This window comes from Coturnix japonica, chromosome 3 (assembly GCF_054131305.1).
Source record: "Coturnix japonica strain WE chromosome 3, WE-NBRP24, whole genome shotgun sequence".
Classification (NCBI taxonomy): domain Eukaryota; kingdom Metazoa; phylum Chordata; class Aves; order Galliformes; family Phasianidae; genus Coturnix; species Coturnix japonica.
In genome coordinates, this window is record NC_140665.1 from 33858284 (window position 1) to 33872490 (window position 14207).

The following is a 14207-nucleotide window of genomic DNA, read 5'->3' on the forward strand; positions in this document are numbered from 1 at the left end:
CTGGACTTGGACTATGAGTCCACTTTTTTCCTCACATAAAAGAGGAAGAGCTAGCTAAAGAACATCATTGCCCCAAGGCTTGAATGCAACCAATTGCTTTAAGCCTGTTGATGACCTAGGACAAAGGAAGGATGAAAGCCTATGCATGGCTGAACACTTGGAACATCTACATCAGCATGGCCAGTATGATTCCCCAGAATGGGAAATAATCTATGCCTAGGCTCAGCTAGTCTGCATACACTGGTAACTCTGCTGCTGCATTAATGAGGACTACAGTAAGGGAAAGGTTTGCAAGTGACAGCTATTCCAATCCCAAACCTCTCCTGGCCGGAGATGGAAACCTGCCAAAACTCACAGGAGTACCATGAATGAGGTATGCTAAAGCATCTGCTGGGAATCCAGACTCATTCTTACACAAGGTCTGAGCATGGGTGTAAACCCAGATGTCTAGAGATAGAGTATGGCATTAACTTACTGTGCCATTTGTCTGCTTTCATAAAAACTCATGCTGCATTCATGCTGTATCAACAAGGCCACACTTCATTTCAGCCCCACAGTGAAAAATGCAGGGTTGTAATAGTAAATCACACTTTAAAAAAAAATTTTCCACATAGGACTGCCTTTTTGCACTGACAGACACTGACAGTGGCATCTTCCACTGATACCACAGGGAAAAGCTATCAGATGTCAATGGGGATTTTCCAAATGTTTTCAGAGAACAAATTAGGCTGCCACTGAAGCCAAGTATGGGTGCAGGAGTAGACCCTCGCCGTGCTCTGCTAGAACTGCTCTCTCATCCACATGTTAATGCCACAATTCAGACTTTTCCTCTATTTGGACCTTGTCCATATCCTGGTCCTACATGTAATCTGTTTTCTTAGTCTGACTTAGAGAACTGATTCACTGAATCAGCACTGAGCACACTGATGGCAAAGATAAAAATGACAACAGTAACTGCTACTGAATATCAGTTTTTCAGTGCATAATGGAATGGAAATCTGCCTCATCTGAGAGCCGTAGATAAATACTGTACTAAAAACATGGAGACTGACCACTGTTAGAGTGCTCCTTGTTTACCACTCTTATTGTGACTAGCTTTTTTTCAATTTCAGCCCACAATAAATTCCTCTTTTTATTATACCAGGCCTTTCACCTTGTATTAACAGAACTTTATGAAGTGTTTGCTAGGCCAAAGGCTAATCTAATTACGTAGAATCTCTGGATTGGAATCACGTATTATAGACTGTTGCAGTGAGTTGGTTTCTGTCCGTGGATGTATATGTCTGTATAAAATGATAAAATCAATCTTCCCTCCACCACGCTGTGAATCTTCAGAACTTTTACATACAGCCTTCTCAGATGGTTCCAAACATACGAAAAAGGGAGAAATGAAATGGGGAGTTTATTTTCTAGCATGAGATCATTTGAGGTGATCATTTACACTGTAAAATTACTGTGCACCAATTAAATATTGCCCCTTCACCCAATCAAGAGTTTTTAAATATCCTTACAGACATACGTAACTTCCTTTTTTCTGTTCTATATTCCTCCTTCGTCTGAGTCTGGGCTGCTCAAATCATCACTGCTCTGTGACAGAGCCAAATTCCCAGATTCCATGGAAGACTGGTTTATGCAGTGAAAGACTGTAAGTAAATATGTGCTGAAAGAGTTAAAAGAAAACCTACATGGGTGTATCCTTGAGGATATAAAATGTCTGTCGAGGGAGTCAAAAAAAAGATGTCTGGTTAATTCAGCTTTCTTCTGCCTCCAGCCAGCAGGAGAAAGCTGGAAGGAGGCTTCACTAGGCTTCAGAACCAGGAGATAAAGTCCCGGTCATAGAAGAGCTTGATAAGAGATTCAGCTGCAGTTGGTCTCACACACTCTTTGGGACTTGACAAGCTTGCTTAGATCTTGAGCCATGTTAAAATTGTTTGGCACATCTCTGGCAGTTCAACCGTGCTTAGGTGCTACCTGACCAGATGTAGATTCTTCCAAAGTGTGGAAAGTCTCTGGACTGTAAACATGGATTTCTGGGAAGAACACCAACATTAAAAGCATTCAGCTAATTCTACATGCTGAAAATCCTAACAAGTTCAAGCACAGAAGTACTTAGGAGACATTTGTAGATGTTCTTGACAACTCACTAACTCCAACCTCAGTTGGAACAGAGGCTTTCCAGGCTTCTAAGTTGATAGGCAGTCCTCTGTTTTGTTACAAAACCATTTCAGTGAAGATATTCAGCTACCAACCTGCCTGTATTCTATGAAAGTAGCTTACTACTGCTTCTCCTGTTCAGTCTCTCCTCTCTCTCCCTCTCCTTCCTGACAATCACTAATAGCTTTGCTATAAAATTGAAGACCAAAAGGGGCACAAGATAGCAAAGGTGACATTACCAGAAAGAGAAGTGGTTGTTTTAGATCATAATGATATCTGGGGAAGAATGATGGCACAGAGCACCAGAGAGCCTAACTTCTACCACTGTCACTTTTAATGCTTTCTTTCCAGTGTTGGGGTTTTTTTGTTAAAATGTGAAGATGAAACCTTTCAATTCAGATGGCTGCTAGCAGTCTGTCTGCCTGTCAACAACAGAAAGTAGTTCAGTTTCTCTATTTCACTGCAGCAGCCTGACAGAGTCACTGAGCTGCTGAATCTAATCTTTCCATAATAGCCACAAAGTATGGGTCTCCCAAGGTACAGCAGCATATCTGAGAAATCTGTTCCCAGTGCCCAGCCCCAAATGGGATCACTGTGTTAAAGGCATGTCATGAGCAAAGCAAAGTACGCGCCACTCCAAAAACTTTCAGGTAAAAAGCAAAGGCTGCTGGAAGGGGCATTGAAAGAGCACCAGAGCAGCCCTGCATCTGTACTGCTCTCATAGATGTGAACAAACCATGTGCTAATACAAGAGGAAGGTCAGGGTCCACCTAGATCCCCTGTTACCCCTCATATCATTCCTGTATAAAGCGAAGCACACGAGGGACTAAGAATGTGGCACAGTATCACCAATCTGCAGACTTTCAAGTCTAAGGAGTAATCTGACCGTCTTGTTTCCATTACCTTCCAAATTCTTCCAAGTCCAACTCTTGTCCCTAGGGACAGGCATCCAACTCTAACATCCCAACATAAGCTCTGCACAGATGTTCTCAGGCATCATTCAGGTAACAGATTCTGAAATACTACTTCGAACTCCATGAAGGCGAGAAGTGATTTCTGAGAAACCACAGCATATACAGAGGAGAAACCAAAATATTCTAATCAAGGCCCTCTCCCGTTATCAGAGGACACTGGATTAGTGCAAACCACATCACAGGAAAATAGTTAATCCATATTTAGTTAGTTTGTACACTGGAGAGACCAAAAGATTTTAGCAGTTGGTGTTATTTACCGCAGTTGTATCATCCTGTCAGTTTAATGACAGAAAATCCAACATTACTTTTTTTGGCTGAATGATAAACACTGTTGTTTTGGTGTTTGGTTTTGTTTATTAAGCATAAATTTCTATCTGACTTCCAAACCAATATTATAAATGAATTCTGATCTGTGATGTGATATCAGTTTCAACAATATCCACAACACATGCATTAACTGTGCTGACAATCTCCAGAGAGTTGCAATAGAAGCCGTGATTTACTTCAATTCCACATGACAACAGTTCTCTTGATGTGGAAGAGTAGGCTGTGAAAAGTCAAGATTTGCCTGAATGATTCTCTAGAATTGCTATCGTACATGCTGACACAACATCTACAGTTACATGCAACTGGAAAAGCATAAGAACTCTGCTGTGTCGCTCTGTGTGTATAAGCCAAAAGAGCCTATTCAGCTTTTGCTACTTTCTGAGAATCTCAGCACACGCTCTGTTAGAAGTGAAAATGAGGTTCTTCATTTGTGGTCTCAACGTTTCCACAAAGGTCATTTCTGGCCTTTTTCTCCTTGGCACACAGTTTAGACAAAGAGGTGTCTGTGTGTCTGTATGTCTCACTAACCCTGACATTGTACTAATTCTAGGCTTTAACTTTCAGATTAGGTGATACTTTTTCCTTTTTCTAAATGAATGCCCTGTTGATATAAATGAATGCATTTTGTTGATATAAGGCTGAAAAGAGGTATGTTATACCATAAGGGACCTGTTTATACACAGCAATACACTGGTATATTTTATTATTGCAATCCATCACTTACCTTATCCTCTCTATGAACAAAAAGTTCAAATTTATATGTAACTGCCCAACACAGAGATTTTTGTAAGGCTTGTTTATGAAAAGAGAAACCAGTGTGGGAGCTAAATGTAATTTGTTATATCTAAATACATCCTAAAGGTACCAGCTGAAATAAAAAGTGTTATGGGAGAAATGGCAGCACATCCTCACACAAAAAGGCAATAGAGAGAGGTCAGGAAGGGAGGTAATGAGGAGCTGGTAGCATCACCCTGGTTGCATAGATAGAACAGCAGCATTAACTGAGCAGGTAGGAAGCGTCTGTCTTTGATAAGTCCATTAAAACACTGTTTCTAGCAAGTCATATCTCAAGTATAATACAAACATTTGTTTGTGCATCAATGGCATCTGAGCCAATTACAGTTCTTCTGCATGTCTCTTTTCACATAAAAAGAGTGAAACCAAATATTTGTCTGCTTGTCCTATCCAGACACAAAGAAAATGAGATACAGTGAACTAGGCTGAAGAATCTAAGATACTAGGTACCAGATCTTCAGATATAAGTAGTTACTGATCAGCAGAGTTGCACTCACAGAGCTCGGCCCTGATCTACTCAATCAGTCTTCAACTATGGCTCAGGCATCTTCGTCTCTTTTTATAACAGAGTAATGTCAGCAGGTTGCACTGGGGAAGCTGGATGGGAGTAAAGACACTGATTGGTGTAAGAGGAAATGGCATATTCCAAAAAAGGAAGACAACACAGATGGCTATTCTGAGGGGAGTGGGGGAGAGTAAAACAGTGGCATTGAGAAAGACAATACAAATAGACTGTATTTCTGGAAGCAAAGGCATAAGGCACAAAACAAGATGTAGTCAAGGTATGCGTTGTGTACAAGAAGCATGATACAGCGTCCTGAAAATTAGGCACAGACAGCAAAAGGGCAGGATGGAAGAGCTAAATATCACAGTCATTAATGAAGGGAAATTAGATTATAAATCCTTTGGGATCTGTCACCTACTGTGGAAATGACATGCTGCCCTGTCTCTCCACTTTATTGCAAAGACCATTCTGTTTATGATATTATAAGCAATTAGAACTAGAGTCCTCACCATATAAGAAGAGCAGATCACCACAAGCTATGTAGTAGCTGCAACAGAAATACATAGTCTATGAGAAATGTCATGAAATATGATGGCTTCAGCAGCTGCACTCTGCTTTCATCAAAAGTGAGAAATACAAAAAGCAAGTAAAGTAGAGAGTGGGAGGCTCTATACACATTTCTGTAACAGAAATAGAACGGAAGGGAGAAAATAGCGCCCTACTTCAGTTAATCAGGAGTCGATCACTTCTGTCCCTGATGGTGTAACAACAAGCAGATCTCATCAGGAACACTTGGTTCTGTTCAGTTTTCATGCACTCTTGGCCTCCCAAACTTGTTGGCCCTCTGAAAACAAACCTTCTGAGAAAATAAGCAAAGAGCTGAAGGAAAAACAAAGAAAAAAAAAAGGGGACACTTTTTACAGCAGAGGGAACAACTACTGAATTCCAGCTTTGTAGCACTGCTGCACTGTGGGCTGGCAGCTTTCAGAAAGAGAAGCCTCTAGGTCTGGGGTTTGTAAGCAATTTGCCACACTTGTCATCCTTGCTGTATAAAAGCCTTTCCCGAAGGATATTGTTCTAACAAAATTATCCACTGTAAAGGCCAGCAGCATGCTCATCGTGTCTCAATCAAGTCAGCATAAAGAGGAAAGTCAACCATGCATGTCTATCATTTGGACGATTAGCCTTTCTGACGGCAGACACTATTCTAAAAGGCTAGTCTGCAGAAGCACCTAATTTCTCAGCTGGAAATTATTTTTCTTTGTCTGTCAAAGGCGCAGAGCAATGAATGTCCTCTGAGAACAATATTCAGGGGCTTAAAGCAGAATCAATGCAAATATGTCAGAAATATCTTTGTAACCTCTCCAGGACCATACAAAAAAAAAAAAAAAAAAAAAAAAAAAAACACTAAAAAAAAAAACCACCACGTGGATTTTTGTGATATAGAGCAGCTGGAAACAACAAAAATAAAGCATTTGAGCACAGGACACTAGTCCTTAACACACCTCCATTGACTCTTTTGATACTTTCAGCTATCAGTCTCTTTTGCTTTTACCATCTTTTTTCCGCATCTCATCATCTGCACTAATTACAACTATTTTCAAAGACACAAACCAGACAATCAAAAGGAAGAATTATTTCCAAGGAACATTCCATAATGAGACTTTGCTGCTTTAATCTCTAACCTGTACTCTGTATCTAATTCAGATTCAATTACACCACCTTCTATTATCTGCAATTTTTTTTTTATATTATCTTATCTGCTTCTGCTCCCTGATAATTCAAATGACAGAAAACCAAGAACTGTAAGTTAAGCCCTTACAGATTCACAATTTAAAGGCCTGATGAACATAAGTGGTGAAATAAAGCAATTTACTCAACAACATAAAAAGTATTCCTTAGTCTGTGATAATGATTTAACTGTCACTTCGTATACTTTCTGCTAAGGCAAAGCACTAAGCCAGGCAAGATCTAAGAATTTTCAGTTCATTCTTACCTTCTTTTTTTCGTGACATTTTTAATGGTGACTCAAAGAAATTTTTCAAAGAAATCAGGTCTGAGCCACAATGACAAAGGCATGTCCAGATGGAACTAAGGGTAAGGCTGCTCTTTTTTTCAGCCTGAACTGAAAGGAAGGTTTGCTTCTTTCTTTCTCTTTCTTATCCCTAAGATGAGTAGAACACAGACAAATTGGATTCTTAGTGGCAGGGGGGGAACACAGAAGCATAAGTAAAAACATTTGTATATGATGGAGTTGCAACAGACTTTACTTCCAAACTCAACTAAATATCAGCAAATGCAAATTAACATCTCACTTAACATGAAGCCCTTCCTGCCAGAATATAATCCCACTTCATCCTTCCTCCTCCTCCTCCTCCTCCCTGTTACTCTTGACCTTGATGTGGTCTCTGGCAACTATTTGGGTTGTGTAAAGTAAAAGGTACCTCTGTGTGACAGAGGTGTTCTTGTTTGACTTCTGCAAGCACAGGTTAGGATTTGAGCTAAAGGCATGATTGCCAGGATAGCCTGCCCAACATGCACAAAGCAAGATTTATTTTTGTTTTAATTATTTTTCTAATGAAGTAAAATAAATGCTACAAAAGATGCCTTGCTGCTAGTTTTGGAGGCCAAAATCTTTTTTCTAAACAGACCGGGTACTGTGCATAAACTGTATTAAGACCAATTTACCTATTAACATACCTCAGTTTTATTTAGCCAGGGCCATTTCAAGAGGCACGAGGATTGTTTAGTGTCTCTGCCTGTTTCATCTTAGGCTCTCAGTCAAGACTGCTAATTCACATTATGGTTTTCCTGATCTGTTTGTCTATTCAGTGAAAGACCACCAACAGTCTTCCCTCCACTGCTCTGAATCTTGAGCTGCCAGGATTTTGAAAATATTGGAGTCTAAAACTCTACCATTTTCTTTTAAGAAAGTATCTTTCCATTCTGTTTCCATTTGGGGACACAGGAAAGGGTAGCTGCTTGAGGGTCCCTTGCTCACTATGGGGTGACTGCTGTCATATGTACTCCTTGAACTTCAGTTACCATGATGCTGCCATGAGTAGAGGGCAGCATATCTGCCAGCAGTCTGCAGAGCCAGGCAAGGCAAACTACAATTTACCTTTCTGTTTTCCAAGTCCCAGCATACTGTGACCAGGAATCACTCACTGCAACATTTGCCTACTACTTGTGAGAATCACAGCTGAACTGGGTTCGTATTGGTTCAGAAAACCTTACACAGGTATAAAAACCTTTATATTTCATTCAGAAGAATGTTTTGACATCTAATCTTAAAAGAAAGTGAATTCAAATGGTAACACTTGCCTGATAAATATTCAATTTACCTTCCGGTTCAGATTTTCCACAATTTACTGAAAATACTGCTTGCAATGAAGTATGAAAGTTTAGTATCCTGAAAGTATGAAAACCAGTTGCCAGCCTTTAACTATTCATGGCTTGATTTTCTTATCAGCTGGACTTTGAACAATCATTACAAATTTGGACTTGACTCACTTGTTTCAAAACAAGGAAGTGCACTGCTGTGTAGGGTATGCTCTTTGACCCTGCTGCTTAGGGAAGAATGCTAACATTCCTCCAAGGAGATGAATGAAGGGTATGGGTGGGCAGCAGTGCTTTAGGATTAAGGTGGTGGGAAGAAGGGAGGGAAAGAGCATGTTGTCACAGCTTTATCTGTCCTGTCAGGTCATTTGATCCTGGACTGAGTAATGAACATGTTTACTTAGTTGCATATTTTTAGAAGCTTTCCAACAGGGGGCAGAGAATTTGCTGGATGTTCTTCCATCTCAAGTAGTAAACTAAAAATAAGAGAGAAAAAAAATATAATTGGACCATGAGGGAATAAATTCTACATAAGTAGAAGGATGCTTCAGAAAGGTAAATGTAAGCGTAATTCATAGAGAAAGGAAATCTGGGCTTTTAGACAGGACATGTTCTCTCTTATCCATATGCGCTAGGACAAATTGATATACATCACTGTGTAACACAGACATACAAAAATAGCAAATCACAAACACACTGAAACACAAAAGTTTGGTGCGAAAAAAGCCTGGGAAGTGTTTTTGTTCTTACAAACCTCCCATGAGAAAGTAACATACACATACATATATATACATATATATGCTCTTCAGGCTAGGCACCCACCTTATATGTTATCTGTCTAGACAGTAACTGGGAAATTTTTAAAAAGAAATATTAATAGCTTCATTGTTTGGTACAGTCTGCAGGTCTGACTGAATCTCCACAGTCTGTCCTCAAGAGACAGCAGAGGATGTAAGTCAATGCCTTACAAGAAGGATTCTTTGATTAACTGTTCTTTTGGGATGATTGTCTGAAAATTTACAGACCAGGCATATGAGAAGAGCAGCTTCAATTCGTATGCTTTATCTCCAGTTTTTGGTAACTGGCTATGCATTTCCATTTTCCACCCTCTAGACGCATGAATAAGATAAAACTCTTATTGATGCATATGTAAACCACGTAGGGAAAAGCAGGGGGAGAGGGTTGGAATGAGGAAGAGCATCAATATTTAAGATGCACTACTCAGACAGGAACAGACACAGGTAGAAGGTCCATGGAGGATGTAGTGATGGCCAAAACAATATCCCAGCTGGTAAAGCTGCAACAGCCAAACTGAAATCAGCAAGTGACACCAGAAACAGTCAGTAGCAATAAGATGAGCATCAGATAAGTGAATGGGTAAATGGAAAACATTTGTAGGAAGGAAAGGAAAGGAAGAGAACTTGGATTGGGACTGATGGACTAAGTGATAAGACAGCAGTTATCTTTATATGGACACTCAGTTTATTGGTAGGCTATGATCTCTAGAAATTTTACCACTCCCCTTAATTCATATGCTCAGAATGTTTCAGTCACCTAGTTAACAAGATGAAAACATTCCACACATTGTTTTTCTCAAAAGTAAACACAGGTGGATGGAGACTGCCCACTTCCAATTTGATCAGTATAGTTTACCTCCTAGCACTGCTTCACCTTAGGCTTTGGACCACTAAAACCATGGTAAAAGCAGGATGACAAAAGATTTACAGTCTTTGATGCTGAGCTCCCATATTGCTAGTTTCACCAATTTCCAGAAAAAATGGTGGAATAACATTTGCACTGCAGTTCTTTGCTAAGCTTCTGCAACATCACCACATCAGGTACTTCACCATAGGGGCTTCTTAGCCTTATCTCACTGGGTCAGCATTGCTTGCATGGAGCTGTGCATAACAACTGCAAATTGAAAGCACAATTGTTGCACTATCCTAAAATCAGGTAAAGCCCTGCCAGGCCAGCGGCAGACAGACACAGGCTGCACAAGAAAGGACAGAAGTAGAGCACAGTCACCTGGTGCTGGATGACCAGATGCCCACATTTCTCTCTGCTCAGCCCAACTGCTCTGCCCCAAGGGACTTGAGAACGCCAGGGATTTCATGCTGCTGTGATTCAAAAGGAGCTTACAGACCTCCAGGGAACAGTCAATTCATTCTGAATCCCAAATATTTCACATTTGTAACGTCTTGTCTGCCTTTATGTTGTGGGCTGGAAATGGGCGGAGAAAATGATAAGCGGTTTATGTAGAGGAAGGCTAATAATCAGAATACTCTTCTTATTCAGCATTATTAGTCTCTGCTGAATTAGATGGATCAGCAAAAGATACCTCAACTCCTTTGGAGGAAAAAAAAAAAAAGAACAGTCTAAAATTGGGAGGAAATAGCGTGCCTATTAGTCTCTTTGTAAAAGCCCCTGAAATAATGCTTGCAGAGATAAGATGAAGAGTAAGAAAAATCATAAAGGCAAAATAGCTAAGGCAAATTCCCTCTATGTGTTGCTCCACAATTAAATGTTTGAAGCAATTCCTGATCCCCTTAATCACAAGAATTCTGCTTATCTGCCCATCCAGTTATTTTTAATTTGTACTTCTATTATTACTGCTGCATTATTAATACACCCTGATAAGATAGGAAATAGCATGATGGTGTTCCATTTCAGCAATGCCCCACATGGCATAATAGCCTTTATGATGAATAACTCCTTTCCATCCAAAGAGATTCATGACTTCCACTGCTCACCGAGCACAAGGCCCTGGGGGAGTCCCACGTCCTCGTCTGTGTTGCTGTTCAGCTTCCCAAAAAGCAGACCGGGCCTCCTCACATTTATCACATCTGCACATGCTGTTATCAATCAGGGTGCATGCCTTCTCCTTCCGTGTGTGGCCAAGCAACCCACAGCCTCGGTGCCTCTGTCAGATCTCTTGCCAGCACATACCTTAGCACTGCTCCTCAGAGCTGACAGAAGTTTAAAGACAAAAATGCAATGTTTAAGGTATTTATTTTCATGAGGAGAGGGAGAAGGAGGCAGCTGCGTTAGACATGCTGCTTCTCCAATCTGGGCTGGGGTGTTGAGTTAGTCAAGAAAAAATTCCTGCTGCAAATTGAGGTCTGTATTTGGCCTAATCCCTCAGCAACACCAAATGGTGGAAGAAGGGGGCGAGACATTAATAACAGCAAAGATAGTTAGGCTTACACTGTACAGTTGGGAATACCTGTGTTATATTTTCTGGGAGAAAAAGGGGGTAGGGAAGGAAGTATCAACAGTTTTTAAAGTTTTCCCACATTTATGTTTAAGTAACAGAGTATGAGCTGCTATGAAGATTACTGTGCAGAATTTCTCCTGGCCTTTTAATATGTACCACATTTCAACACCACATCTTTTTCTAACTAAGCATCTGCCCTTCAGAACAAATATTATAAATTGAGCTGATCTGTGGAAAAATCCAGCAGCTATTAATATGGATGAGATCAACTGAGATCTACAGAAGGGTAATAGAGCCTCACAGATATCTAGAGAATGTAATGTAAAATGCTGCCATTTGTATAAGCATTTTCAATCCCCACATAAGAGAAAAATCATGCAATGTAGAGGAGGAGGACTGACCTGAGCAAGAAGGATAACATTCTTGGTTAAAATTCATGAGAAGTTACTGTATCTTAAAAGAGAACACCAAACTATTCCTCTTAAAACAAGCCACTAGCTAATAAACTAGTGGAAATCTACAGCTAGTTATTCTCTCAGTTTTTCTGTAACTTGTTGAACATGCATAGATCTTTGGAATGCTTTCCCATTGTACTGAGGGAAGGTAGAGATGAATATATGCATATATACATGCTTATGTTAGTAGATGCATCTGCACACTGTATGTACAGCATGTACTGCACATATACATCCCCATCCATCCCTCTCCCTCAATTTATCTTTTCTGAGTTCCACAGAAAATGTTGTAAGGGACAGAGACCTTAAAAATTGTTCTAACTAATCTCCTGATTTTGCGAAATTGATCATGTCAATGATTTTAAATTGTTTTAGCTTTATTATATGTAACTGAAATACTGTTTCATATCAACAAGAACACTAGTAAGTATCCCATTTCATATCTGGCATTTAATATTTAACTAACCAATGGAAAGTCTTTTAATTGCCAATCACTTTAGCAATACTACAGAGGAAAACATCTGCGCGCATGAGGAAAATGAAACAGCACTTGGTTGTCAAGAATCCATATTCAGTAACGTAATGATTCCAACCCCAAGCCACACTACCTGCCTTTTTGGGAAGGAGTCTCCACTAAAAGCAATTCACTGTTCTAGTTACAGAGCAATGACCATTTGGGGATTTGAAGGCCAAAATTCTTATCCAATTGGTGTGTGTACTCACACCAGTCTGACAGGTCCATCCTGTCAGAAATAAATTTCTGCAAGCATCTTCCTATTTTTTCTCCTGGTATCTGTTTTCATGTTGAAATTAAAGGTTCAGAGCAGAACACAAGAGGCTGTGTTCATAATCATGATTTTTTTCACCTTATTTAAGGAAGTAAAAACAGTTATTCTAAGGCAGAAGTCTACAAGTCACCCCTGTAGTCAAGTGAAAAATAAAGCAAGCATCCTGCAGGGAAGTCTGCCCATCCTAACAGAGGCAGCATTTTTCTCCATTTATCCATGAGAGGAGTTTATATGACTAACAGAGATCAGAAATGCAGCAATCAATCTACTTAGCACCATGAATCCCAGCCTAAGAATGCAATAATTGAGGATCTAAACAGTGAAGAAAAAGAAAGATAATGACTTGGCATGGAGAGAGAGCTTCCTATAAAAAAAGTAAAAATGAATAAATAAATGAAAAGGCAAATACAGTAAATGTATCCAAAGAGATTTCCCTATGCTGGTTTGATTCTTAAACCAAGAGGTGAAAAAGAGACAGTGAATTAAAAGGGCTATATCTAATGGTACTTCCAGTATTACAATAGAGTTCATGCTAGATTCTTTCTCACTTGGGCTGGTTATCTATTTAAGTCAATGTCTTACCAATGTCTTACTAAATGAGATAAAACCCAGACTTTTAGGATAATGGAAAGCAGAACAACTTTGCAGCTGAATCAAGAGGCTCAGCCCAATCATTAGTTCATGATGTTACATCAGAGCTGCAGCAGAGCCTCTGTAGTATCCCCACTGAGCTCTGCTCTTGGACACATGCTGAGAGGAGTCAAACACAAAAGAAAAAGTGGGGAGGATAAGAGCTTCAGGAAATTTTAAGAGAAAAAAAATGCAATAAGGTCTACAGTTGAGAATTTAGAGTACACTGCCTGCAATTTGCCTAAGATCTCAGAAAACTTAACTGCAATCCAGATTTAAGCAATTTGTTCAGCATTTTCTTGCTCAGCACTGCCTGAGGAACACCTTTGTAATTTTAAGTTCCTTCCACCTTGACTTTCCTGATTTTTATTAACCTCTTCTTGGTGGATTTAAACAGCAATTTAAAGGGGTTACATATTGTGGAGGACGGAAGAGCAGGGAAGAAGGGGACGTTTCAGATAGCACTACTGAGTCTTTGAAAGGAAGAACAAAAATATCAACAAGCAGTATAAATGAAACTGAAAACCAGAGGAAATGAAAATATGATACCTCAGAAAACAATAGAAGAAATCAGTCTTAAAAACAGTGAGTTTTTATTCTAGAATAATTCCAGTAGTTTTCACTCAAATTGCATAAACGTTAATGTTTAAGAGATTTTAAAGCGTGGCCACTGTGCTGTGATGCTTTTCAACAGCATGAAAACATGTTTAAAGCACAGTTAGTATGGGATCAATGTTAAAGATTTTTGCAGCTAATGAAGGTTCACAACAATGGAAAATCCAAAACTAATTGAGCCATCTGATAGTGCTTCCTAATCAAATTGTGATCATAAACACCAACAAGTGACTTTGATATAAGAACAAAGCTGCTTAAAAGTCAAGGATTGTTGGGCATAAAGTCATGCATCCATGACAATGCAGGGGGCACTGTATACATAAAGTCACTCAGGAATGTACAAAACTTTGTGCCACCAGCCTGTATTCATTTACTCTCTTTCTTTTGATACTCAATGTTTACACAAAAATC

At 39.6% G+C, this 14207-nt stretch overlaps 1 protein-coding gene across 2 annotated transcripts in view; it reads right to left on the reverse strand.

The window, feature by feature from the left end:
* The window catches only part of KIF26B (kinesin family member 26B), a 253708-nt gene that overhangs the window by 82852 nt on the left and 156649 nt on the right, over positions 1 to 14207 (reverse strand). The window contains exon 1 of one of the 2 annotated variants that reach the window (XM_085543309.1): positions 6752 to 6841. The exons of the other annotated variant lie outside the window; for it this stretch is intronic. The gene's annotated coding sequence lies outside the window, so the exon portion shown is untranslated. Of the gene's footprint in view, positions 1 to 6751; positions 6842 to 14207 lie in introns of those variants that run through there. 2 annotated transcript variants of the gene reach the window in all.